The sequence below is a fragment of the Nicotiana tabacum genome, chromosome 1, assembly GCF_000715075.1.
Source record: "Nicotiana tabacum cultivar K326 chromosome 1, ASM71507v2, whole genome shotgun sequence".
Lineage (NCBI taxonomy): Eukaryota > Viridiplantae > Streptophyta > Magnoliopsida > Solanales > Solanaceae > Nicotiana > Nicotiana tabacum.
The window spans coordinates 15,661,813-15,689,365 of NC_134080.1; positions in this window are offsets into that span (position 1 = coordinate 15,661,813).

Sequence of the window (27,553 nt, forward strand, 5' to 3'; positions counted from 1 at the left end):
TGACCCTAAACCCGAACCCGATAGTGATGGTGCCTCTCGTGAAGAAAAGGCCAGCCAATTAAACCCAATTCACCTTTTAAATAGTTAACCAGTAATAAACAGCCTTAGCATGAGTAAACAAATCAAAGTCTAAGCAAAAGATAGTATAATATGCGGAATACAACCCAAACATAGCCCGATACCGGGATGTCATAAGTCACAAGCATCTAACAACACGAAATACTCCAAAGCAACTACAGAGTTTAATACAAAAACTAAAGACATGAAGAGATAAGATTGGGAGGAGCTCCGGGCTGCGAATACCACCAGCTACCTAAAGACTCCTCGGATTCGCCTGGAGCTGGAAATGATTATCACTTGGGAGCGGGACCAGATACGTATGAATCTGCACATAGGGTGATGGGAGTAAAGTGAGTACCCCAACTCAGTGAGTAATAATCATAAATAAAGACTGAAAGAAGGAAATCACGTAAGGCATAAAGCATGCTATAATGAAGCAGTAAAACCAATAAAAATAGTAAAACCAGCGAAAGATAGGTAAAAATCCCTTTTCTCAATTTAACTTCATGAAAAGCCTTTTTCAACAATTAAGCAGGGAATTGACAGTAAGTTATGAAAAAACACGTAATGGTTCGCCCCTCGGGCACAATATCAACAAATCCGCCCCTCGGGCACAATATCAACAAATCCGCCCCTCGGGCTATCACATAGAACAGTACCAGCCCCTCGGGCAATCATGTATAACAATACCAGTCCCTCGGGCTCAATCTCACATCACAATGGGTACCCGCGCTCACTGGGGGTGTACAGACTCCTGGAGGGGTCTCGGCCACCTCGTGGCATCGTCACTAGGCCCTCGGCCTCATATCAATCAAGCCACCTTGTGGCGTACATATCTTAGGCCATCGGCCTCATAATCAGTGTCAAATGTTTCCTCACAACATAGGCCCTCGGCCTTAGTCAAAAATCCTCACAAGCCAATCAGGCAGTAGTAAAAACATGTTTCTCAGCCCAAAATATCATTTAAAAGATCATGTAAGTGTTAAAACAGAGTAAACATGGCTGAGTACGAAAAATAGTGAAATATAACATGACTGAATTCAAGTAAAAAGTCAAAACAGTGAGGAGTACCAATAAAAATCCCCGAAGGGTTCAAATAGTTGGCACACGGCCCAAATATGGCATTCAACCCAAATCATGATGATAGTAAATAGATTTCAGTCAAATACGCGGTAAAATAGTCATTTGGGACGAACCAAGTCACAATCCCCTACAGTGCACGACCCCACTCTCGTCATCTAGCGTGTGTGTCACCTCAATATAGCACAACGATGTGCAAGTCCAGGGTTTCATACCCTCAAAACGTCATTTACAATCATACTCACCTTGAACCGGTCAAATCTCTAGCTCACGACGCCTTTTTCCCCTCGAATCGGCCTCCACTCACGTCGAATCTATCCAAAATAGAACGAAGATGTCAAAATATGCTAAGGGAACAAAGCCCAAGCAAAAATAATCAAAATACAACACAAATCCCGAATTTACCAAAACCCAACCCTCGGGCCCACGTCTCGGAATTCGATAATTTTTACATCAATAGATTCCTTATCTCCCCACGAGTTCATACATATCAAAAGTTCTGAAATCTGACCTCAAATGGTCTTTCAAATCCTCAATCAAAGGTCTAAATTTCCAAGCCCTTGTTCCTCAATTTTTGGCTTAATTTCCATGATTATTTAGGTGGAATTCACATTAGAATCGAGTTTTAAGTCCAAGAATCTTACCTCCAAGTAATTCTCCTTGAATCCCTCTTCAATCCCCTTCAAAAAAGCTCTAAAAACGACCAACAATGGAAGAAATAAACCCCACATTCGCGGACAAGACAACATTTTAAACCTTCTGCCCAGGCCTAATTTCCTTCATCGTGATCGTGGGACATCCTTCACGATCGCGAAGCACAAATTCTCAGCTCCCAAAAATAACCTTATGTGAACCCGTACAAGCATATGCGAACGCGGTGATCAAGTTCCCAACACTATGCGATCACGGAATGGCTACCGCATTCGCAATGAATAACTTCAAGCCAACACCCATGGTCCACTTCGCTCTACGCGTTCGCGATCAACAACTCCTCCACCTTATGCGATCGCAACTCCTCCTTCGTGAAGAGGAAATCTCTGCAACAGCTGAACCTACAAATCTGCAACTCCAAACTTCATGAAATGGTCCGATTGACCACCCGAAACTCCCCCGATGCCCCCGGGACCTCAACCAAAGGCACCAACATATCCTAAAACCTTATTCAAACTTGTAACAATCTTCAAAACACCTCAAACAACATCAAATTAACCAAAACACATCGAATTCAAGCCTAAGTTTCTAAAATCTTCCGAATTCCGCTTTTGATAAAAAACTCAACCAAACCACATCCGAATGACCTGAAATTTTGCACACACATCCCAAATGACAAAACAGAACTATTGCAACTCTCAGAATTCCATTTTGACTCCTATATCAAAATCTCGCCTACCAACCGGAAATCGCCAAAATATCAATTTCGCCAACTCAAGCCTAAATCTACTCCGAACCTCCGAAACTCATTCCGATCACACTCCTAAGTCCCAAATCACCCCCGTAGCTAACCGAACAATCGGAACTCACATCCGAGCCCTCTAACACATAAGTCAACATCCGGTTGACTTTTCCAACTTAAGCTTCCTTAAAAGAGACTAAGTGTCTCAAACCTTACCAAAATCATTCCGGATTCGATCTGACCAACCCGAGACCACATAAAACGGATAAACAAAGCATAAAGAAGAAAAAATGGCTAAACGAAGCGGTAACTCATGAGACGACTAGCCGGGTCATCACATCAAAACACAAGGTTCAGACCAAAACCCGATCACCCATTCACCCACGAGCCCGAATATGTAATTAGTTTCGGAATCTGACCCCAAAATGAGGTCTAAATTTCAATTATTCAAAAATCCCTAACTCTACCCATATCCCTAATTTTCTACCCTTAAGAGCATTATTTAGGCCTAGAAATCTGATGGGTGTTAATGGAAATTAAAGAAACCGAGTTTAAGAATACATACCTATGGTTTTGTAGTGAAATCCCTCTTCAAAAATCGCCCAGTTCGAGTTTAGGTGAAAGAGTTATGAAAATTTTGAAGAATCCCGTTTCTACTATTGTTTTAAAAGACTGGGCAAAAATAGGCTATGCAATCGCGACAAAGCCTATGCGACCGCATAGGTTTCCCTTCCCCTGCCCTTCACGTTCGCATCACAAGGGATGCGTTCGCATAGAGTTAAAACTACCCAGCCCCCAGACCTATCTCCTATTCTATGCGTTCGCGACAGCCCGAGTGTGTTCGTGTAGAGTGAACTCCTAAGGCTCCGTGTTCGCACATGGTTCTATGCGATCGCATAGTGAAAACCTGCCCCCCTCCCAATTTGTGCTGTGCATTTGCGTGGGTTACCATGCGTTCGCATAGAGTAAAAACTCAGATACCAGCAAACAACAGAAATACCAGATTTCTAAGTCCAAAAACACTCCGATGCCTATCCGAAACTCACCAGAGCCCTCGGGGCCCAAACCAAACATGTACACTACCTCAAAAATACCCTACGGACTTGCTCGTGCGATCAAATCGCCAAAATAACACCAACAACTATGAAATAGCATCAAAATCATGAAATCACTTAAGAACCTCAAATTTCCAGTTTTCTCAAATACGATCTGATTCACGTCATTTCATGTCTGTTTCTTACCAAATTTCATAGACTCAACCTAAATCACATATAAGACCTATACCGGGCTCCGGAACCAGAATACGGGCCAGATACCATCAAATTTTAAACACATTTCATTTCTAAAAACTCATAAATATTCCAGAAAATAATTTTCTTTAAAAAATCATTTCTCAAGCTTGGGACCTCGGAATTCGATACCGGGCATATGCCCAAGTCCCATATTCTCCTACGGATCCTTCGGGACCGTCAAATCACGGGTCCGGATCCGTTTACCCAAAATATTGACCAAAGTCAACTTAAATTCATTTTAAAGGCAAAATTTGTCATTTTTCATAGATTTTCACATAATGGCTTCCCGGCAGTGTACCCGGACTGTGCACGCAAATCAAGGTGAGGAGAGAGGAGGCTTCTAAGGCCTCAAAATGTAGAGCTTACTCGTAAATCGATTGATGACCTTTTGGGTCATCACAGAAGCCTTTAGCAAACTTAATATTGAATAATCCCAAAAGCATCCAAGAACCCGGTGTCACAAGTGCATGAGCTATCTCTAGGGAACAATATAATACAACAACCGTCCGGAATACAAATTGGACAGAAAGTAAATATAGTAATCTGAAAGAGACTCTACTGGTGGCGGGTCGTCTCGAGAAGTGCAGCTCACCTAAGTCTCCGTATCAACCATGTCGCTGCACCAAACTAGGCCACTAAACACAAATGCACATGTGCTACAAAATGCACAGCAAGTGTAGTATGAGTACAAAAATAATGTGTACACAGTAAGTATCCCGCCTAATCTCGAACAAATAGAGACGAGAGGTCGACTTCGACACTTACTAGTGGTCCAATAATAATATACCGACAATGTAGTAAATCGAGGATTTTCATAAGAATGGTTGTAATTCAATAACATGAAGCAAGTAATCAATTCTTTTATTAATAAGAAATTTCCAAACTCATTTTCATCATTTATACATTTATCTTAGGCCAGGAGGAAACAAATATCAACACCTATGAATCTCAAGGCAAGCAATACAAGCATGCGAAATTCATGCTGAGGACGTACAACCCGATCTAACAATATTTAAACTGTGCACTGCCAGATGGTCGAATGACGCAAACCATAGATGCATCTATTTAATCTACCCATCCATTCATCCCGTTTCACAATATATAAACACATTCAAACAGTCAATCAAGAACTCATCAAAGAGCAAATTATCCAAGAAAATGCAATTTCTCTCTTAAAAATCAAGAAAAGATGACTAGTCTTTTAGAAATCATTTACACGTTCGATATGTTTTAAGCATTTTTAAATTGACAACAAGATTTCAAATATTTCAAGTAAAGCATGCTTTTGGGTCCTAAACTACCTGTACTTAAGCATAATAGTAGCTACGTACGGACTCTCATCATCTCGTGCATACGTAGCCCCCAAAAGAGAAGCACATATCCAATTAATTCACCTATGGGGACAATTCCCTCTTACAAAGTTAGAAAGGAGATTCACCTCGCTGCGAAAACTATTTCCCAATTCAAGAACGCGCTCAAACCCCCACATCGAAGCCGAACGATCCAAAACTATTCAAATGTGGAAAGAACTAATCAATACATGCTCAAAAGTTCATACTCTAATTATTAAACCAATTTTCCAACCCTAAATGCAAGGATTCCTAAAATTCATGCCACGACCCCAAACCGAACCCGATCGTGATGGCGCCTCTCATGAAGACAAGGCCAGCCGACACAATTCCCAAATTTAGTTTTTAACAGTTTACTAAGTCAATTTAAGTCATTTATAAGGATAAATCCCCAACAAGTATAGATTTAGTGAAATAAATAAGTGCGGAAATAAATACAGCCCGACATCAGGGTGTCACAAGTCACGAGCATCTACTAAGGTCTAAATAAAATGGAAAGTCTGAAAATGTACTGAATACAATCTAATGAAATCAAGAGGGAGAAAATCAGTGCTGCGAACGTCGAGCAACTACCTTGCTAAACTCCGATAACTCTGCCTCTGATTAACCAATACCTGCTACTGGGTTCAGAAATACCTGAATCTACACACAAGGTGCAGGGAGTAATGTGAGTACTCCGAATCAGTGAGTAATAATAATAAATGAAGACTGAGCGATAAGAAATCACGTAAAGGCACGCCAACAGGCTATAAAGAAGCAGTAAAAGCCAGTAAAAATAATGAAATAGTGGAAATATGTATAGTCACTTTAGTTCAATTTAAGCTTATTTGGAAATGCCTTTTTAACAGTTAAGTAACTAAATGCAAAGCAGCTAGAACAGATAAACACATAAGATCCACCCCTCGGGCACAATGTCAACAGAATCCGCCCCTCGGGCAATATCATGGAACAATCACCAGCCCCTCGGGCTATATCTCATATCACAATGGGTACCCGCGCTCATTGAGGGTGTGCATACTCTTGGAGGGGCCACTTACGGCCCTAGCGCAATATCAAGCCATCTCGTGGCATAATCACATAGGCTCTCGGCCTCATATCAACAAGCCACCTCGTGACATACAATCTCAGGCCCTCGACCTCATAATCATAATCAGTGTATCACTGCTGTGGCGTGCAGCCCGACCCAAAAGTGTCACAACACAGGCCCTCGGCCTTACTCAGTCAAAATCTCATAAGCCACTCGGGCAACAGTAAAACATGATGCTCAGTCCAAAATATCGTTTAAAATATCATTTAATGTGTTAAAATAGAGTAAACATGGATGAGTTATAAAACAGTAGAATATAGCATGACTAAGTTCAAGTATAAAGTTAAAACAGTGAGGAAGTATCAGGAAAAGTCCCCTAAGTGTTCAAATAGTTGGAACGAGACCCAAATATGGTAATTAGCCCAAAACATGATGATAGCAAATAATTTTCCGTCAAATACGCGGTAAAACAATCATTCGGGAAGGACTAAGTCACAATCCCCAACAGTTCACGACCCCACGCTTGTCATCTAGCGTGTGTGTCACCTCAATATAGCACAACGATGTGCAATCCGGGGTTTCATACCCGCAGGACAACATTTACAATCATTACTCACCTTAATCCGAGGAAAATCTTACTCCAAAATGCCTTTGCCCCTTGAATCGACCTCCAATCGACCCGAATCTAGCCATAGTTAATTCAATTCAGTCAATACTAATTATAGGAATTAATTCCATATGAAAATACTAATTTTCCAACAAAATCCAAAATTTAACTCAAAATCGCCCGTGGGGCCCACGTCTCAAAATCCGATGAAACTCATAAAATCTGATAACCCATTCAACCACGAGTCTAACCATACCAAAATTACTAAATTCTGATAACATTTCCACCCTCAAATCTTCAAATCTATCTAAGAGGGTTTTGAGTAAGAACACTTTTCCAACTTAAAATCAACAATTAAGTGTTAAAAACAACGATGGATTTGAGTAATCTATCAAAAACTGTGTTAAGAACACTTACCCTGTTGTTTTCTTTGAAAATCCCTTGAAAAATCCCCCCACCAGAGCATCCTTGGTCCAAAAATGGAAGAATGGAACGAATTTGGACTTTATTCTGCTGCCCAGGGGTTTGTTATTCGCGTTCGCGACCCTTTCCTCGCGCTCCCGATGAGCAAATTCCTCATTAGCAATTTCCAAGGGATATAATTTCATAGGTTTCTCATTTCCTGAGTCATTATATATTGCGAGATATAAGCTTCCAAACTCAACCCTGTGCAGCAGAGATTTCCAAACTCTCCCCAGACAGCCTGTTCTACAAATGCCATAACCTTTTTTACACAAAGAAAAATGCCGATTAATTTAAATTTTTGAAAACTAGACACAAAGGGCTACAACTTTTGTTTTTTGATCATCTCCAAATTCCTTATAGATTGTGAGATATGAACCTCCGAAGTTAGACCTGTGCAACAGAGATTTCCTTCTTCGCAAACGCGAGAGTCTCTTCGCGAACGCGAAGAACAAACTTCTAGACGCCAAATTCTTCTTCGCGAACGTGAGAGGCTCCACGCGAACGCGAAGAACAACACCAAATATCAGAAAATCAACATCCAAAGTAGCCCAAAATGATCCGAAACACACCCGAAACATACTCGAGTCCCCCGGGACCCCAACCAAATATACCAACAAGTCCTAAAACATGATACAAACTTGGTCAAAACTTCAAATCACATCAAACAACGCTAAAACTGTGAATCACACCCCAATTCAAGCTTAATGAATCTAGGAACTTCCAACTTCTATATTCGATGCCGAAACCTATCAAATCAAGTCCAATTGACATCAAATTTTTCACACAAGTCATAAATGACATAACGGAGCTAGAAAAAAATTTCAGAACTAGATTTCGACCCCGATATCAAAAAGTCAACTCCCCAGTCAAACTTCAAAACTTAAATTTTTCATTTTTGCCATTTCAAGCCTAATTTAGCTACGGACCTTGAAATAATTATTCGGACACACTTCTAAGCCCGAAATCACCATACGGAGCTATTGGAATCATCAAAAATCTATTTCGGGGTCGTTTACACATTTTTCATCTTCCGATCAAATTATTCAACTTAAGCTTTCTTCTTGGAGACTAAGTGACTCAATTCATTTCATAAACCTCACCGGACCCTAACCAATTACCCTGATAAGTCACATAACAACTATAAAACATGAATTTAGCAGTAAATGGGAGAAACAAGATTGTATTATTCAAAATGACCGACCGGGTCATTATAATTCATCCCCGGGCCCACGTGCCCGGATTCCGAAAATTCTTGAAGAAAGTTGTTGCCCATAACCTAAGGATCAAGAATATATGATTTATACTAAATTCTATAACAAATTTCGTGGTTAAATCTTGTTTATATCAAAACCCTAGGTTTTTTTTTATCTAAACCCTTGATTTTCCCTGATTTTCACATGTCAATCTACCCATAATCTATGTATTTTAACTCATGTTGTGTAGAAATTACTTACCTCAAAGTGCTAGGTGAGAGCTCTCTTCCAAAAGCTCCAAAATCGCCCAAGAGATGAATGGAAATGAGCTAAATGGACTAAGTCTCAAAATTAATAGATGTGCATAGTCCTCAGATGTCGCATCTGCGACACCTAGTTTGCAAATGCGACAAAACTATCGCAAATGTGAACATGGGCCTCCCCTGCTAAGGCCACAAATGCGGACCCTGTTGAGGTCGCAAATGCGAAATCTGCCTCAGGACAGGCTCCATCGCAAATACGAAGCTTCACTCGCAAATGCGAGGTTCGTAAATGCGAACAATTTCTCGCATTTGCGAGACCTGCAACTGCTGCCAAGAACACCAGAATATCTGGTGCGGTTTCAACCCCTCCCGCACGTTCGAAACTCACCCGAGGCCCTTGGAACCTTAACCAATTATACCAACATGTCCCAAAACATGATACGAACTCGCTCAAAGCCTCAAATCATATCTAACAACGTCGAAATCTTGAATCGCACTCCAATTCAAGCTTAATGAACTTTAAAATTTCAAACTTTTACTTTCGTTGCTTAAACCTATCAAATCACGTCCGATTGACCTCAAATTTTGTGCACAAGTCATATTTGAAATTACGGACCTACTCCAACTTCCGGAATCAAAATTCGACCCCGATATCAAAAAGTCCACTTCCAGTCAAACTTCTCAAAAACCTTCAAATTTCTATCTTTAGCCAAATGACTCCAAAATGACCCACGGACCTCCGAATTCACTTTCGATCGCGCTCCCAATACCAGAATCACCATACAGAGCTATTCTCAGACTCGAAATCCCAAACGGACATCGATAAAACTAAAATGCACTTCAACCCAAACTTATGAAATTCTTCCAAAAATGCTAACTTCCACAATAGGTGCTGAAACGTTCCCGGATCTTCCAAAACCCTATCCAGACATACGCCCAAGTCCAAAGTCATCATACGAACCTATTGGAACCTTTGAATCCTGATTCCGAGGTTGTTTACTTAAAAATCCAGTCTTAGTTAATTCTTTCAACTTAAAGCTTCCGAAATGAGAATTCTCTTTCCAAACCGACTCTGAACTTCCCGAAATTCAATTCCGACCACGCGTACAAGTTATAATACTTGAAGTGAAGTTGCTCATGGCCTCAAACTGCCGAACGATACGCTAGAACTCAAAACGATCGGTCGGATCGTTACACCAAGTGTCACATCATTTCCACCGCTCATTCCCTATTTTTATTAAGAGAGTTGCCTGCCAAATTTTGTAGCTAGTAATTGGCATTGCGTCATGACTATGTTAAGATAAAGGTGGCCCAGTGCCTTCGAATTTTGGGTCCGCCTTTGCATATTAACCCGTTATAAGTTCATGATGTTTTACAAATAACGTTTTTAACAATTGATGGGGGATGCACGTATATTGCACATTTTGTATCTAAAATTAATTTTAACATATAAAATCACTAAATAAGATGCACATGTTGTGCACATACATTTAAGCTAGTTATTATTGCAAGCAACCATCAAAAGAAAAATAATTGAAATTGGAGATTTCAAGAATTCATATTTAAGACAAAGATAATCATTATTAGGGAAACTAATTAAGCTAACTCTCCTCTCACTGCATTAAAGATGAGAAATTGAGAGTGCAAGCATCTTACGAAATAAATCGCTTCAAAAGATAAATGAGAATTAGCCAATAAGATTACATCCGCTAGTCAAACATGCAAAAAGTATACATTGAGATTACGCTTCCGGCGATGATAGTAACATGCCACCTACGTATGCAAATGGAAAGAGAAATGCGAGTTTCACGAGACATTTTTACTCTTCTCACTTCAATTTCTATTTTATACCTTAAAAAAAAAAATTAAAATATGTATCCATTTATAAGTTTTTCATGCTTTGCAAAATAACATTTTTAACAATTGATGTGAGATGCACGTATATTGCACATTTAGTTCTAAATTATTAATTTTTATATATAAAGTCTCTAAATAAGATGCACATGCTATGTACGTACCTTTAAACTAGTTATTATTAAAATAAATTTATACACAAATATTAAATTAATTTGTATACTCTTTCGACTGCCGAATGTAAATAGTTTGTGGCGCGGGCTAAAAATGAGAAAAAGCCCATAAAATGACCCACCCAATTGGGTTCTTTTACTTTGCATTTCATGGTTGAGTTTGTGAAATGCTCCAATTTTGTTATGTAATCATCGCAAAATAATCAAAGTTAAGTAACCATTAAATGCGAATTCCTTTTTTATGATAAACGGCAAAAATGATTCTATTTAAATAATTTTGTTCATGTCATCGTTATATATGACACTGAAATATTTTTCTAAATGCAAAAGTGGTTAATTTTAATTGGGAAAATTGTTAAGTGTGCATGGTTCTGCGTAATTGTAGGCAATACCTGGAGTTGAAGAAACTTGACCTAATTGGACTATTTTCCATGATATGAAGAAGGTAGTCCGCGATTTAATTTGCGTTTTAAATTGAATTACGTTCAAGTAACAAATTCTCTATAACTATTTTATTTGACGTTTTTACTTATTATACTTACATGTTATAATATTTCCTCCGAATGAAATGTACATTAACTAACAGTTGGTTTTAGAAAATCTTATAATTTCCTCTCAATGGGTCAAATTAAACTACTCAAACTTCAAAACAAACCGAGGACACAGGGATTTAATTTACATTGTTCATAACTGTTTGAGCAAGATTTTAAGTATAATCAACACTTGGAATGACAATCATGGCAGACAATGAAATTGGTGCCAGAATAATAAGAAGCATTAGAAAATATGCCTTGAATTTATGGCTAGCTACTATCTCAATTCCAAGATAATTCAAAATACAATGAAATAAATCAAGCAGAGTGTGACATGAAATACAAAGCCGATTTGAACTTCTGGTGACTCGTTGGAAAGTATTCCTTGTTTTAAGCTGATAGAGATTTGACTCCTAACAACATATTTTTCTGAGATTCATGATATTGACCCCTGAATAAAACCTCCGAAAATTTCACTCGTTCGGGTGAAAAATATCATATATGTGGCTTGTTGGTTGACCTTGGAGAAGAAAAGCCTGATAGGCTTAACCACCGTATGAACTCCTGGAATTTGAGTGATGCCAATAACATAAATGGAATTTGCATCACCAACATTTGTAACTCTCGATGTATAATTTGATTCTCCGCTCCAAGTACAACGGAGAAAGAAGGATAGTTCAACTCCGCCTCAGATATGCTTGATACTAACGAGCAGTTGACACTTTGATGCACAATGAGCCCAATCTCCTTTTCTTTGTATCCAAAGCCACACAAGTATTGAATATAGTTAATAGGGTGGATATCATAAATAAGCCCTAGATTACTTGCTTTTGATGGATTTATATGCCCAACACCAATGACAAATACATCAGCAGGAAGTTTTCTTTCATCAAGGATGGGCTAACCCTTGTGGTTGGATTGATCAGCTCTAGTCATAATTGCGAATTAATTGCAGCTGGTGACCAATCCGGGTGTGCACTTTTGAGCAAAGTTGCAATGCCACTTTGGTGGGGATAAGACATTGAGGTACCTGAGATGATGTTAAATGTTGAATCTGTGCCTTTTATATTCTCCATTGAGAAAGGCCATGCATCAAGAATATTCACTCCAGGGCCAATAATGTCAGGCTTGAGTATGCCTGGACTTGCGGAGTTTGGGCCCCTGGAAGAACAAAATACTACAGATGGTGTATCCATAAAGCCTATCTTTGTTCCTTCGGAATAAATTCCTTCCTCGGCTGTGAGTATGAGTTAATGTAACTCTTAATTTTTTCTCCCTCAGCATAACCCAAAGTAGTTGCTGGAAGGACATGAGCAACTTCAAAAGTGGTATTGCCGACGACCTTTGGATTGACTAGAATTATGGCGACACCAGCCACATCCTTTATAGTTTTGCCTTGAGAAGTTCCAAGTGTCACATCATTTCCACCGCTCATTCCCTATTTTTATTAAGAGAGTTGCCCGCCATATTTTGTAGCTAGTAATTGCCATTGCGTCATGACTATGTTAAGATAAAGGTGCCCCAGTGCTTTCGAATTGTGGGTCCGCCTCTGCATATTAACTCGTTATAAGTTCGTCATGTTTTACAAATAACCTTTTTAGCAATTGATGTGGGATGCACATATATTTCACATTTTGTATCTAAAATTATTTTTTACATATAAATTCTCTAAATAAGATGCACATGCAACTACAAAAAAAACTGGAATTAGCTACGAACGTCGTCGCTAATCTGTCACTAAAATGCTCGTAGCTAGCAAAATCTTTTGATAATCCATCGCTAATCCATCGCTAAATGAGACTAACGATGGATTTTTCTGTTTAGCTATAGATTTTGTCTGTTGCTAAAACCTGATTTTTAGTAGTGATATATATGTTGTGCACGTACATTTAAACTAGTTATTATTGAAAACAACCATCAAAAGAAAAATAATTGAAATTGGAGATTGCAAGCATTCATATTTAAGACAAAGATAATCATTACTAGGGAAACTAATTAAGCTAACTCTCCTCTCAGTGCATTAAAGATGAGAAATTGAGAGTGCAAGCAGCTTAAGCAGTAGTCGTAGTCTTCAAAAGATAAATAGTTTTTAATATATTTGGACAATCAGCCAATAAAATTACATCCGCTAGTCAAACATGCAAAAAGTATACATTGAGATTACGCTGGGACATCTGCATTTCCAGCCATGATAGTAACATGCCACCTCCATATGTAAATGGAAAGGGAAATGCGAGTTTCACGAGACATTTTTACTCTTCTCACTTCAATTTCTATTTTATACCTTAAAAATATTTTTAAAATATGTATCCATTTATAAGTTTTTCATGCTTTACAAATAAATATTTCAACAATAGATGTGAGATGCACGTATATTACACATTTAGTTCTAAATTATTATTTTTTACATATAAAGCTTCTAAATAAGATGCACATGCTATGCACGTACCTTTAAACTAGTTATTATTAAAATAAATTTATACACAAATATTAAATTTATTTGTATACATTTTCGACTACCGAATGTAAATAGTTTGTGGCGCAAGCTAAAAATGAAAAAAACAAAACCCCATAAAATGACCCACCCAATTGGGTTCTTTTACTTTGCATTTCATGGTTGAGTTTGTCTAATACTCCAATTTTGTTATGTAATCATTGCAAAATAATCAAAGTTAAGTAACCATTAAATGCGGATTCCCTTTTTATGATAAATGGCAAAAATGATTCTATTTAAATAATTTTGTTCATGTCATCGTTATGTATGACACTGAAATATTTCTCTAAATGCAAAAGTGGTTAATTTTAATTGGGAAAATTGTTAAGTGTGCACGGTTATGCATAATTGTAGGCAATACTTGAAGTTGAAGAAACTTGACTTAATTAGACTATATTCCATGATATGAAGAAGGTAGTCCGCGATTTAATTTGCGTTTTAAATTGAATTACGTTCAAGTAACAAATTCTCTATAACTATTTTATTTGACGTTTTTACTTATTATACTTACATGTTATAATATTTCCTCCGAATGAAATGTACATTAACTAACAGTTGGTTTTAGAAAATCTTATAATTTCCTCTCGATGGGTCAAATTAAACTACTCAAAATTCAAAACAATCCGAGGACACAGGGATTTAATTTACATTGTTCATAACTTCTTGAGCATGATTTTAAGTATAATCAACACTTGGGATGACTGTTGATACCCAATTTTCCCTATATATTTTTTCAATACGCAAAATACCTTCAAAATAGCATATATATGCATATATAAGCATGCTCAAGGAATTTATTATTTTTCCATAATTCTAAAGGTTTTTAATTGATTTATTTTCCCTTTTTTCATCCATAAAATCCCATAATTATTCCCAAAATTATTATTTTAATAATTCTTCTATTAAATTTTTATATTTATGCCAAAATGTGGCTAAAGTAATTTTTACACATTTTTACAATTTTATTTAGTATTTTTAGCTAAATTGCACATAATTGCAATATTAGCCCTTTCTAAGGTTTAATTAGGTTTTATATTTATAAAATGAGATCCTGTATTTTTAAAATTGTTAATTGTGTGTTATAAATCATTTTAGCCTTTTAAATTAGTTTTCAGAAGTTATTTACTATTTGTTAATTGTGTGTTATAAATCATTTTAGCCTTTTAAATTAGTTTTCAGAAGTTATTTACTATTTTTATATATTAAAAGGGAAAAATGGCTATTTAACTTATAGCCAAAATTGGCTTTAAAATTAGCCCAAAAAGAATCCCCAATTCCCTAGCCCAATTTCGATTTAAACCCGACCCTAACCCTTTAAACCCAACCCTAGCCCGGATCCCCTACCTACCCCACTTAATCTAGGTCGTTGATCACTCAGATCAACGGCCACCCTTTAATCTAGATCAACGGCCACCCAAAAACAATCCCCAATTCCCTAGCCCAATTTCGATTTAAACCCGACCCTAACCCTTTAAACCCAACCCAAGCCTGGATCCCCTACCTACCCCATTTAATCTAGGTCGTTGATCACTCAGATCAACGGCCACCATTTCACTTGCCTAAAATAAACTTAAACGACCCCCTTAACCTATTTCATTTCCACCAAACCGCTGCCCTTGAATCCCCTTCCTCTCAAACTCTCTCTGAAACCTAAAGCCAAACCTAGTCGCCGCCACCCAAATTAACCCTAATCCCCTTCGACTCTCACCCAATCCATGGACTCTCATGGCTGTTTGAGACGTGTACCGGTCTCCTATGTCTCCTGGTTGTTTGTTTCCGTGATTTCTTGGACAGATCTCAAAGAGATCTAGTCCAGTCTTTGCTCAACTTCTATCTATGGTCTTTTCCCGGCCATCCATGGCTGATCAAGTCAGATCCATGGCTTTTTCGGCTAGATCAGTAACTTTTCGAAGTCTTTCTCATCTTTTTGGGTTCTTCGAAACCCTAACTTTAAAGGCTTTCTAATCTTCTTTCAGATCTGTCTTAGATCTGTGTATGTTATGAACCTCTTAAGTGTTTTCCTTAAGGGTTTTCCGATTTTTCAAAGCGACTTTTCGTTTTCAATGATTAGGGTTTTTCTCAACCTCTTTTAAAAGATCTCTTCTCTGATTTTCAGTGTTGTTTTATGATCTTACTATGTTCAAATGATTTGTTTATGCTTTTCTTCTACCTGATTTAGCATGTTGAAAACCCTAAATATCTTTGGTTTTATTCGGGGTCCCGGAACTGTCTTTGTTTATTTTGTATACTTGTTCCGGCTGAGTTGTTTGAGTTTAGATCCTTTTCTTTGTTTAACTTGACTGATTCTGTTCCTACCCTTTTAACTCAGCTTTGTTAAAACCCTAGTTTCTTGAAATTTCCCTCACTTGTTACTGAGAGTTTTTTTTAAAGATCTCCTTTACCTGTTGCTATGTGTTGGACTGTCTCCTTCATTTTTGGTTCTATGTGACTACTTGACTTTGTTGGCTACTATGCTTCGAGTAGGTTCTTTTACTACTGAGCCCTAGCCTACTCTTGTTACTGTTGTATGGTTGTGTGCATCTAGTTGTTTGTTTTGTCAATATGATTGGCCTTGCATGTTCATTCTTCTCTATTTATATGGCGAAATGCAGAATGTCACACCTCCCTTTTTACACCCCGAGGGGGTATATTAAGAGAGTTTTTCCAATTAAAGTGACATTATTCGAAATAGGATTATTTTATTTATCAGAGTCGCCACTTGGAATAGTTTATTTGGTGTCCCAAGTCACCGGTTTATTTTAAAATCCCAAATCGAGGAAAATTTTATTTTTTAAAGTCTGCAAACCAGAAATTCTAGATAAGGAATTCTGTTAACTCGGGAGAAGGTGTTAGGCATTCCCGAGTTCCGTGGTTCTAGCACGGTCGCTTAGTGATTATTACTTAGCCTAAGTTGTCTAATTACTTTTTGGAACCTATGTGCATTTAGCTCTTTTATCGCTTTAACTCACTTGAATTATGCGTAATTAAAGAATTGAATTACGCGTACGTATAATCTTTTCTTTTGGCGCGTCAAAAATCATGTCACGCGAACGTGTCCACAATTAATAATGCTTTGTTTATTTTATTAGGAAAAGTTTGGCTGAGGTTGCGCGAACGCATCCCTCGAGTTATTCTTAGAATTAAATTTGCAATTATGTTACGCGAACGTATACATAATCACAATACTAATCTAAAATCGGGCCTAAAGCAAACTACGATTGTTTAAATTAATAAGAGGTTTGCGAGGGCCATGGAAAGTTTAAAATGGCACACCTCGATCTAAGAGAGTTATTACTAATTATACGAGGGTCATGGACTTAGGGATTTTGTTTATCATGGCACGCCTCAATGATTTTCTTTCACAAGAAAATTTAATTATTCAAGGTCACCTAGGATACTCCTATTTAGGACTTAATTCAACAAAGGATAACTAATTATGAGAAGGGTCTTGAAAGTATTTTTTGGGTCAAAGTAAAATGGGCCAGAAACAGCCCGCTAATGAATCAGCTTTGAGAGCTGAAAGATGGGGCTCATGAATGTCCCAGAAATCAGAAGTTTAAGATACAATTGCAAAAACAACCCACGTTGGGCTTGGATTTTAAGCAGGCCCAGTTGTGGGCTAGCCTATCTACTTCTTTGTACTTTTTAAACCATGGTATACATAAATCAAGAACTACCAAAGAGCTTCTTTTCCCAGATTAAGAGATTCGAATTTGCAACCATAAAATTGAAGGTTAATCATGAAACAACAGTTTGCAAGCATAAAGTATTCATGGCTAGACTCAAAATGTGTAACCACTTGTTCATGAGAGCATACAATAATAAATCAAAGGCACAGCTTAATAAAGCCAAATCCAACCCAACCTTAAACAAAAGAAACATTCATCAAACTTGAGGAAATGAAACATGAGCTCAAAACCCATTTGGGCCTGAAATTGGGCCCTTAAGGCAAAGAGTGAACTTTAGACAAAGGGCAGCCCAAATGTGACTTTCAGCAGGCTGTTTTGGATTAAACATAACCAAGAACAAACCAAACATTCGAATCTCTGAAATTACAGCAAGAAACAACTTAATTTCATGAAAAGCTATTCATAGAATTGTACCTTAAACTTACCAAGAACACACACTCAGGCGCAATAATTGTAGCCCAGCCTGTGAAACGTAAGTTCAGATTCAAACATTTAGACAGTCCTATTATTACACAACTCTTAGTATTGAATAACAAACTTTACATCAGTAACGATCTCTGCCTTGCTGTTAATTCATGCCACTGTCTTCTTGAAACAAGTACATCTAAATGATAAACTAATCTAATTCTAATCCATTAACCAAATATCAGAATAAACTATTACATATCCCTACCTCTTTTGAATATGGCTTTGTCCATAGTAGCCTCGTCTTCTTTTGTTATCATGTAAATCCCAACTTAAAGCTTCTAAGCCAATTGATCCAACAAATTGGTGGCTGAACCAACAAGTTATAGCTCATAACCAAGTAAAAAAATGGAGAAGAAGAAAACTGTTACTGAAGGAAGCATGGACAACATTCTCGACAGAGTGTTTTAATATGAATCAAGGCTAGTCATATTCAGCCTTAATATCATTCTTTCACACTATTGCAATGCATACCATAATACAAAAACAAGCTATTAAATAAACATATTGCTCATGTTAACACATTGGCCATTACACTATCCAAAGGCAAAGACTAATCAAACAGTATCCAAAGAACAACTCATTCATTGCACGTCCATTTGCAACAAGTTTGACATTTTTTCATAAACTCATGTTCAAAGAAACTACATAGGGATCTAAGTAGTACCTGGAATAGTAGGGATTCAATATAGAAAAATGGAAGAGCAAATATCTGAGAACCCCCAATAGAGAAACAGTAGAACAACAACAGCAGATACAGCACAGCAAAACCCCCCGGAAAATCAGAACTTCACAACCCAAAAATGAACAATTGAGAATAGAGAGACCAACTAATGGACCAAGAACCTTTTATCTTTCAAACCAGGTTCCAAAACTTGTGAGGACTGAGAGAAAATTCTGAGTTTTTCAAGCTGCTTTGAGTATGAACTTTTCAAAGGAAGAAATGGAACTTTTCAGAAAAATAGAGGCTATATATAGGCAGTCTAAAGGGAGGGCATCTTTTAGCATATTCCTTATCCTAAAGAATAATAGTACAGTCCTTTTTAACAGCCTTTGGTACAACTGTCCCATTTTCAGCATATTTTTTAAATAGCTAGGACAGTTGTACAATTTCCTTAAAATATCTGATTTTCAACCCAAGTAAAAACCCCTTTTTACCCTTTAGGTTATCACTTATTTCAGGTTTTACATAAACTTTCTAATTCAAACGGGTCCCTAAAGTTTCTACTTGTTCATTTAAGCCTTAAAAGTCTTGAAGAATCAGAAATCAGACTAACACTTTTCTAATAGAAACAAAAGGCAAATTAAATAAAAAAACATCAATAATCCAGCAATTGAAACTCACATTTAACAAATACTCAACAATGAACAATCTATTTCAAATTTCCAGTAAAGAAGAAAGGAATCAAATGATACTAAAAATGTTGACACTAACAACAAACCAATTGAAAAAGGAAACTGATGCCCTAAAGGATATTAAAACCATACTGAACTGGAAACCTAATTGATCTAATCCATTCTTTCATTAATTAGACAGAGCATGGGAAGAAGAAAAGAAATCAAACAAACATTTTATAATCCTGATTCCGGCCCTACTTGATCTAAAACAATTAAGATTAATTATCATGCTGAGCATGCTTGACGTGAAACTAATTCGTAAAAAATTCTAGATTACAGGGAATCAACAGGCTAAATGAACGATGCATCTAAGTATGAATGAAAATGCAAATTACACTACAAATTAGAATGGCTCTTGAACTAATCTAAATTAACAAACTAAATGCAATTTCAAACAAACAAACAAAATTATTCTAAAACAATCTAATGTGCCCTAGAACAAAATTACCAATTCAAACAATTCAGAGAACAATCAGTTTTCAACATCACTCAGAAATCAATTTTAACAGAAGTTATAAATCAATTTCTAACAAAATTTTGGAATTATTCTATGAAGCAAAAGTGAATCGACCTTTGAAAGGGGAAGAAGGGGGAAAGAAAGAAGAGAAGAAAAAGGGGGAAGCAAATGATGGAAACTTACCAATGACTGGAAGAGCAATCGTCAAAACCCTTGGATTCTGCCCTTGGCTTGACCAACAAAAAAATTTTCTCTCAAGAGATCTAACCTTGCATGGCTCTACTGGATCTATACGAGGGAAAAGACTTCTGGGAGCCTCGATTTTGAAGGAAAAGAGGAGCAAAGGAACTCTAGGATCAATTTAGGGTAATTAGGGTTTTTGACCGGACCTTTGATCCAAGATTCAAAATGTTCATCCATGATTCGAGGGAAACTAGTTGGGGATTCATAGAGAGGGTATGAAAAAGAGTCCAGGGTGTAATTTTGGGGGCTTTGGACCATTTAGGATTTTTGATAGAATTTTTGATCCAAGATTCGAAGAGCTTGGGTTTGATTCGAGCGAAAGGGAGTGGAGATTTGGGATGGGGAGGTGAAGAGGAGTCTCAGGTATCAAATTTGGGGCGATTGGACCACCATAACAGCCGTGAGGCGATTTCCAGTGGTGGTTCACGGTGGAGGCGGTGTGGGGTTCATGGGCGGCTAGGGTTTTGTTTTCAGAGAGAATGGAGAGTGAGAGAGTTGGTTTGGGGGGTAGGCTCTTGTTCGGACACTTATATGGTAATGTATCAACCAGTTTCGGGCTGTTGGATTGATGAGATCCCACGACTGAGATCAAAGGGTAAAACGGGGTCGTTTGGGAGTTATACGGGGCTAGACCGGGTGTTGGCGTAGGGTTGGGCTTGGATCGACCGGGTCTTAAGGCAAAACATTTTGTCCCGACGCATTCAATTGAGATGGCCCAAAAATCAAACTTCCTCAAATCCTTCTTTTTTTCCTCTTTTTTTTTTTAATTTCAAAATCTTTTATTTCTTTTTTTTTTCAAAATAAAATAAATCTAAGTTAACTCCTAAAAATTAAACCTACCAAATTATATTAAAAACTCAACATAATATTTAAAAAATTAAATAACTCCTAATTTAAAATAAAAGCTACAAAATCCAAAATTAAAGAGCTAAAATGCAACATAAACTATTGTTTTGTGATTATTTTCATTTTTTATAAAACAACTAAATTACTAATTAATTTTAAAAAGTATAATTAAATCCTAAATTCAAATGCAATGTATTTTGTATTTTTCATGAGTTAAATAAAATTAAACATGCACACAAAAATGCAAACAATCCGAAAAATTCTACAATAATTCCTAAAATAACAAATAATGTAAAGAAAATCTAATTCTTTGGAATTTTGTAGGAGTAATTCATGTGGGGCAAAAATCACGTGCTCACACAGAATCATGATTCTTTCTTGATTGATCTTGATTTCCTCAAGTTATGACTGATTGCAAATATTTTCTTATACACTTCTGGTTTCACTCGCTTTGTTTAAATTGATTGATTTCCTTCCTTTATTGTGATGTTTTACCCCTGCCGAATCTTTTTCCAAAATTAAGTATATTTTGTATTTAGACTCAATTATTTACTCTATACTTTTACTGTCCCCTATATGGTCAAAAATCAATCTTTTTCAAATTGATTTTCTTTCCTTAATTATCCCTGTTAGTATCCGTTTGAGTAGTAATTTCTTGATTAAAGGGAAACCTTTACTTTCATATTTGTGTCAAACCTTTACTTGTTACCTTATTTTTCTACTCGTTTTAAAAGTTATAAATACCCTAATGCTTTCTTTAACAAGACACGAACAACTGAGTTCAAAAACACACACTTACACATTCAAACTCTCTTTCTTTCACTACTACTTGTGCTACTGCATTGTCTAGCCAGCTGAAAGCCAAGGCTAGACTTTGGAACTCTGATTGCTACACTTTTTCTGCACTTTTCTCCTTTAACTGGTATGTTCCTAGTTTAAATTCTGAAACCCAAACCTATGTGTTTACTTGTTGTCAGTCACTGTCTCTTTCTAACTTAATGGCTCATACTGTTGAGTTGTACTGTTTGTTTACTGCTTTACTCAGCATGCTTAAAATTCTGCCCTTCTTTAAATGTGATCAGCATATTTATTTGTTCATGTTTATATCCTTCAACTAGCATGTCTATAATGTACCTAATCCAGGACTAATTGTGTGTTTCTGATTTAGGTCTTCTATGTCCCCAACCCCTATTCCTTGTATGTAACTGCTGAAGCATGTAATTCCCTCTGAACTGGTTCTATGTGTGTTGTTGTTGCTCCTACCCCCTTCCCCTTTCAAAAATTGTTTTATTAGGCAATTCTTCTGTTGTTTTACAAACTCATTTCAAACATGTTGTTTCTAAAACTATTTTTCAACTCAACTCCTTTAAGTCTATGTCCAACACTCTCATATGCATTCTTAGATCATTAGGTTCTGCCCCTCTTGTGTGAGCCTTGCTTTGGGACCCTTGAGCTCCCTCTGAACCTGGACACATAAGGGTGGCTCTTCCAGACTGCACTTACTCTTGGTTATGCAATCTGGGTGTGAGCTTTGCCCTGGATCCCTTGAGGTCCTTAGAGAACTCTGACATGCCCAGGTATGAGAATGGCTTTGGAACAATATTGACATTTAAAGTGGTTTATTACATAACTCAAAGAGGAAGTCAAGATCGGGCTTCCTATGGTTGTAACTTCTTTTTTTTTTTTTGCATTTTTCTTATGTAATTCAACCACATGGTTTGTAATAATTTGTAACCAATTATGGGTTGGCTAGTGAAAAGGGATGGGAAAATATGCATGCTATATAGTTGTTAAAGGGTAGAAAATATGTTATTAGGTTTATATTCCAAGTTGTGCAATAGAAATCATGTTTAGGATTCATACAATGCATTAGAAATCATGCTCTTAGGATTCATGTTTCCTACTTCCGCATCTCATTCATTAATCCATGCTTCGTGTCCATCTCTTAGAAATCCTGCTTCTAGGATGAATAAATAATAAAAAAAAACTGTTATTCATGAAGTTGTTCCTTAATAATTATGCAATTCTTTAATTTAGATACCATGCCTTAGGAACTCTGTCATATGCATGTGCATATTAGAAAACATGTTCTAGGATCCTGTTTGCATTTTGTTTAAAAATGCCTAGTTAATTACTGACGCGTGAAAATGTAGTAAGGTACTAGTTTTACATTGCGAAGTTTCTGAATAACAGGTAATATTCTCTGCAACTAGAACAACATGTTTTAGGTAATAATAAGCTCCCAATTGTCTCAGCAATTCTAAATAATTACTCAATATTACTTATGCCTAGGCAAGCCTTAGGTAATTACTTAAACTGGAACTGCCTCTGTCTAATTCTAGACTATTACAACCAGCAGACAGGCCTGATTCAGACTTCTTTTCTGAGTTATATAATGAATTTGGTTCTGACTTTAATACCATGCTTTAGGATTTTAAAATTCAGACATTAACTATGTATAAGTCGTGATGTCTAAGTGCACTATTTGCGGAGGTATAACTGAGCCTTCTATCTGCTTATATGTTTCCCTTAATTGGTCTTATATGTTTTGTATGTCACTTTAGCATTTTTACCTTTAAACCTGAGGGTCTTCCTAGAACCTCCTTTTTATAGCAATAGGAGTCCTAAAATTTCTCTGGGACTGATCGGAAGGGACGGGTAGCAGCATGCAATAAGAGTCGAGACCAATCATCGCTCTAATTACCTTCACGGGGTGGAAAAGTGTAGATATAGATATGATGACCGGTGCACTAATACCACGTGTATCCCCTCTTTTGAAGAGTGTGATACCGGGTATTGCATTGATGTGATCCATATTACAAACAAACCTAGGTCACCCTTTTATTTTTTTTATAAGTACGCTTAGATTGTAACTTTTTTTCAAAACCTTCCTTTCAATAATTGTTTTCAAACACTTGTGTATTTAAACTTAAACCCCCTATTACTTGAGCCTTACTTGTTTATTTGCTAATTGTACAAATTCACAAAAACTGTCTGACCGGGAATCACACTAGTGGATCTTGAGGGGTGCCTAACACCTTTCCCTTAGGATAATTTTAAGCCCTTAACCTATCTCTGGTTATTAAGCATAGTTGTAGTTGAACCTTATAGGTTCCCTAAAGCACCTTAAAACCGTTAGGTGGTGACTCTTCAAATACCCAATTCTCAAAAGGAAATGAGTCATTACACCCCATGAATGTCGAAACCCGGACTCCTCTCCGTAGAGGGAAAAAGGTGCCGCGACAGCATGGCGACTCTGCTGGGGAATTTTTAGGCTTTTACCATTTCAGATTGTTCTTGTGAATTTGTACCCCCCCCCCCTTATGTGCAATTACTTGTTTAATTTCTTTAAAAGCATTTAATTTCTTTTCCAAAAGCGAAACTGACATATCTTTCTATTTCCTTTCTTTATTGCTGCTTTAAATTATAAAACTATTGTATTTATTGCTTTCTTACCATGCAAATACATGTCAACATGTTTTTAATTATTGCATAATCATGCTCAACATCATACTCCACTCGTGCCAAATAAATACTATAGCAATGCTTGATGAGTGGTTGCGCTCTTCCTATATCATTACCCCCTAAATTCGGAAAGGCATATTTGTGGTAAAACTAGTCAATCAGCGGCGCAGTCAAGGGTTCTTTGCCTTCTTCCTTGAGTTGTCCGCTCAAGGGTACCAGTCTAAAATCCCATAGAAACCTTATTCTGTTTAAATTGTGCATGCATCATGGTCAAACCTAGCCGAGTCAATTATGTTGTCAATATAATGACCCTTTAAGATAGCCTTGTCCAAAGTCCACTGGGTCTCCCTAAAGCCCAAAAGGACGTCATCATGTTCTGTGCATTTATTTGGAGAAATAAATGCTTCATGCTAATTTTTGATATTAAGTATTCAAGTCTGGTAGGGGTAAGGGCCTAACTTTATTTGCCTTGCAGAAATATGAGGCACGAGGTCCCCAGTTTCGGTATGGTTAGCATGCCCCCACTCTTGATAGACTGGTGGAGAAGTCTTCCATCAAATGACCAAGTCAATGAGTGGAAAAAGAGGGCCTCCAAAGCTAGCAAAAAGTTAGAATATCTAGATACAATTTGCTGGAATTGGAAGGAAAAGTGAGGAAGAGAGTCACCGACTGCTAGAACGCTGAGAGAAATGAAGGAGAATACCTGGCAAAGGTATTTTTATTGGTGAACCTACGTGAACTGGAGGATCTGATCAACGAGAGCATTCAACCTGAGGAAGGTCTTTCTGGGACCAAGTAGATAGGGGTGTACCTTTTTCGCTTTATGAATGTAATAAGGCTAATGGCCATTAGTGACTTTTATTTCTTATTTATTTAGTGTCGATTTGGGATTCATCTATTTTTTATCAATAAAATGAGGCATTTAGCATTATAAGTTCTCCAAATCAATCTGTCGCTAGGCTTACTCAGGCACAAAGAGGTTCCCAAATTAGGACACGATTTATATTCCCGTACTATGTGTTTAAATATTGCAATACTTTTTATACTCCTCACTAACTTGATTACCTTTTTGTTTTTATTATTCCCCTCCCCTAATGTTGTTTCGTGCACTCTGGCATCATTATCTTATTTTACAAGATTTAAGGGCCCTCCACTCACTCCTCCTCTTAGTCCCATTAAAGGCAAGAACAAAATGGAAGATTTGAACAACATTAGGAAGGGGAATGCAGCTGAACGGGTTGAGGCCACTGATGGCCAGGGTATTCGGGTTCCTAAAGAGAATGTTTCATAGCTTGAACAAAAACTATTGAAATTCTAGGAAGAGCTCGATCAGGTTCGGAATCTGACCTATCATTTTCCCTCAGCACCCCAGATATTAACTTTCCCAACACTCAAAACGCTACACCTCCTCAAAATATCCCAAAACAGCAGAATCATCCTATGCCTCATCATCACGCTGCTCCACTAAAGAATCAATGCAACATTTTCCATACCCCAAACAACACCCCACTACTTATCCCAGAACCCCAAAACTCCACAAACGACTATTTTCACACCCATACACCAGGCCACTATAACACTCCTATTTATATGGAGATCATGCCACACTGCACCCAACCTATCTCAGGCACACCTCAGTCTGATGACAAGGATTTGCTTATTAGGAACCTGGCTGAGGAACGTAAGAAATTGACTAGCCGGATTCAGGGCGTTGAGGGTAGCAAAGGAATCGAAGGGCTGAACTATGAGGATCTTTGCATACAGACTGATGTCAAACTACCCGAGGGGTACAAACCTCCTAAGTTCGAGATGTTTGATGGTACAGGTGATCCAAGGGTCCATCTGAGGACATATTGTGACAAGCTGGTTGGAGTAGGAAAGGATGAAAGGATCCGCATGAAGTTGTTCATGAGGAGTTTGAAAGGAGATGCGTTGTCTTGGTACATCAGCCAAGATCCCAAGAAGTGGTCAAGTTGGGTAGGCATGGCGTCTGACTTTATGGATAGATTCAGGTTTAATATGGAGAATGCACCAGATGTGTTCTATGTACAGAATCTAAAGAAGAAGCCCACATAGTTGTTTCGTGAGTATACTACTCGCTGGAGGTCCGAAGCTGCTAAGGTCAAACCTACCTTAGAAGAGGAACAAATGAACAAGTTCTTCATCTAGGCTTAGGACCCACAGTACTATGAACGAGTGATGATGATTGAGAACCACAAGTTCTCCGACATTATCAAATTGGGTGAAAGGATTGAAAAAGGTATCAAAAGCGGTATGGTCACCAACTTTGAGGCTTTGCAAGCTACAAATAAGGCCTTATAGTCAGGTGGTGTGTCCAAAAAGAGGGACGTAAGGGCCATGATGGTTGCACAAAGGACCAAGTCTCCCATCAAATACCAAAACTTACCCAACACCTCCACTCATATATCAGCCAAACCCAAATTACCAAGCACATTCACCCTTATACCAAGCTCCACCACCAACTTATCAGTCACCTCCACCTCCTACATATCAACCTACTTCACCTAGATACTCCCAACCTGCTCATGTCTACCAAACCTATAACGCTCAACCATCCCACTATCAATCGCCTCCTTCACGCCAAAACTTCCCTAGACGAAGAAGTAATTTTGATCGCAGACCTCCAAAACAATATACAACCATCGCTGAACCCATCGACCAGTCGTATGAGAGACTCAAAGCTACTGGATATGTCACCCCATTCCTACTACAACCCCAAAGAACCCTTCTCGGTGGGTTAACACAAACAAATCTTGTGCATACCACTCCGGAATGAAAGGGCACACTATCGATGAGTGTCGTTCCTTGAAAGATAAGATACAGTCTCTGATCGATAACAAGATCATTGTGGCAAATGAACCCGCCCCAAATGTCCGCAACAACCCTCTGCTAGACCATAAGGGTAGATGTATCCACATGATTAAAATAGAAGATGACTGGGATTTCAAGGGATCAATCGGGTTGATCGCAGAAGGTGATGACCCAAAGAAGCCAACAATTACTCTCAATCCAATCATAGTCCAGATTCAACCGTCTGAGGATGCTGAGGTTAATATGTCTGTACCACTTGAGTTTGAAGCAACATCATCCGCAAAGACACTAGCACCAATTGAGGTTAAATTTATGTCTCCAGCAAACACACCCGCACCATTTTAGGTTGCAGTCTTGCCACCCAAGGCACATGTT